The 2,883-nt window shown below is 38.6% G+C and overlaps 1 pseudogene; it reads right to left on the bottom strand.

Moving 5' to 3' along the window:
* Positions 1-2,109: 2,109 nt before the first annotated feature.
* On the bottom strand, positions 2,110-2,225 carry LOC111825412 (annotated as a pseudogene).
* Between the last annotated feature and the right edge of the window lie 658 nt (positions 2,226-2,883).

The following is a 2,883-nucleotide window of genomic DNA, read 5'->3' as shown; positions in this document are numbered from 1 at the left end:
CATTATTATAAAATACTAGTGGCCTGGTGCATGAAATTCATGCCCGGGGGGGGGGGGGGGAGCGGGGAGTTCCCTCACCCAGCCTGCACCCTCTCCAATTAGGGACCCTTGGGGGATGTCAGACTGCTGGTTGAGGCCTGATCACACAGAGATCAGGCCTCAACTGGCGGTTGGACATCCCTCTCGCAATCTGGGGTCACTGGATCCTAACTGCTCACCTGCCTGCCTGACTGATGCCCCTAACTGTCTCTGCCTGCCTGCCTGATCGCCCCTAACTGCCCTCCCCTGCCAGCCTGATTGCTCCTAACTGCCCTAACCTGCCAGCCTGCTCTCGCTCCCAACTGTCCTCCCCTGCTGGCCTGATCGCCCCTAATGGCCTCTGCCTTGGCCCCTACCACATGGCTTTGTCCAGAAGAAAGTCAGACATCCAGAAGATGGCCAGTTGACCCTGTCTAATTAGCATATTACCCTTTTAGTAGTATAGCTAGATTACATAGGATAGGATTGCTTAAATGGGGGTGATGGAGAAGCCTTTTTCAGCAGGAGGAGATGCTTTTGGCAGACAAAAACACATAATCCCTATATCTGTACTGATAGCCAGCCATATGCACTATACTGCCACAGCGGTCATTAAAGAATTGAACCACTTTCTTACACCTTACACCAAACAGCTGTTGCCCTTAAAACCCCTCCTCAGCCCCCACCTTAGGTTCTGCCTTCACAGTTCACCCAGATTAGGTTCTGATTGGTCAGTTTCTATGCCAGTCAGCATCAAAAGCTCCGCCTCCTAGGCAGCCATTGGCTCCTCACAGTTCACCGAGATTTGGATTTGATTGGTCGGTTTCTATTCCCGTCAGTGTCAAAAGCTCCACCTCCTATGCAGCCTTTGGCTCCTCACACTTAACCCAGATTTGGTTCCGATTGGTTGGTTTCTATGCCAGTCAGCATCTCTGGGCCTATCCACGGGCCTGATCAGAGAGGCAGGGCTGATCAGCAGCCCCAGTGGAGGCCTGAGGGAAAGAGAGCTGTGGCTGCTGGCCAGGCCCCAAGAGAAAGAGAGAGGAAGGGGCTGATCAACAGCTGTCACGGAGGCTACAGATCAGCCCCTGCCTCTCTCTCCAGGCCTCTCTTAGGGCTTAATCCTCAGCCCCCTCGGCAGTCAGTGCTGGGTCGCCGACCTGCAGCAGTGGCAGTCAGTGCAGTCAGTGCCACAGCAACCCAGCACTGACTGCAGGATTGACTTCCGGTGATTGAGGCTTCGGTCATTTTGGATGCTATGGACCTTGTGATTTTATGTATTAAGATAGACCAGTTAAAATTCTAGAGTGAAAATACTAATGCAGAGAGACATTTGCAAAAGACTAAGCAATAGTAACAGTCCCATTACTCAATATTAACTAAGGGGTTTCCAATCTTTTATGTATTTTTCACTGCCTACTCAGGTGTACTCTCAAAATTTTATTTTGTGTTCTAGTTGTTATTATGGGATATTATTCCTAAATCTCTTATTCTAAAATCTACTAAACTACTTAAATCCCACAAATCGGTATTATTTTACATTTGATCACTTTTTTAAATGCAATATATTAAAGACATTAAGTCATGGTAAACAAATTCTGAGAAATTGCAATATTCATAAAATCAGTTGCATCAAATTCCCTATTTGATCTCCTCACTTGAACAGAACTAGTTGTTAGGTATCTATATGAGCTATTTGGGTTGACTCATTATTTACAATTACTTAACTTGGTTGTTAAAGTGCTTACATAGAAATATTTTTTCAGGTTTTTTTTTTAATTAACAGGAAAAGAATAAATCTTTTTAAAGCAGAAAATATTTTATATATGTATGTAATTATTGGCTCCTACAAAAAGCATGTGGTTTTGTTTTGTTTTTTACATTGCAGAAAAGCTCTGACAACAGGTCTTAATTTCCTTTCAGACTAACTCATTTACCTTTTTACCATAGTTATGTATTACTTAACTTTTCAATGATATATTTTATATTCACTATCATCTCCCATTTAATCATTTATATTATATGAAATTTAATCAAATTCCTTAAAACTGAATTATATGCAATATTTTTTTAGAACAAATCAGACTATTCTAAGATTCTTAGTATTTAAAAGTTATTCATCATATCAAAGGCACACATATTTTCAAGAATTAAACTGATAAGAACAGATACTACACTGGATTTTAGCCAAAAGGCCAAGAAGCAAATTATAAATTTTGAGAACAGAATTCAATGATCAAAATAAGAAATAATTATTTTAAAGTTTGAAAGAAAATGATGTATTTCTTAGAAAATATACTATATTTTTAAATTACATACAAAAAGAAAATTGAAAATAACTGCTCATTAAAAAAATTACATTCACTTATTTGAATATTTTACCATTAAGTATATATGGCATTGTCTTATTAAATATATATAATATATAATAACTATGCCTAGATCTCTTAGTGTCCTCTCCATAAGAAAAATTGAATTAATATTTGTTTTATAGCTAAATTTTTAAATGCAAAATCATTGTGACACATATTGATTTTTCTTTTTTCCATTATATTATAACCTTCAAATTTTGATGGATCTCAAAGTCTCCAGAATAAATAATGCATTTACACTCTACCAGAAGAATTATCATGTGACTAGTTCTGATCTATGAGAATGACCAAAGAGATATTAACATTCCAGAGTCTTGTCTTTGTAGGAAATAGACATGCTCTCTACATTTCTTTAATTAAAATGTTGTGGTGTGGGAGTTATACTGCTGTTCTAAATCAAAAAGTAAAAGCCAATATTCAAGGTATTCATATTCATGTTTACTATGTGTCAGGGGCTTTTCTAGGTAGAGGTAATAGAATTGTGAAACAAAAA

The sequence above is a fragment of the Myotis lucifugus genome, unplaced genomic scaffold (genome assembly GCF_000147115.1).
Source record: "Myotis lucifugus unplaced genomic scaffold, Myoluc2.0 scaffold_24, whole genome shotgun sequence".
NCBI lineage: Eukaryota > Metazoa > Chordata > Mammalia > Chiroptera > Vespertilionidae > Myotis > Myotis lucifugus.
The sequence above is the reverse complement of the archived record's forward strand: the minus strand, read 5'-3'. Positions and strand labels throughout refer to the sequence as shown.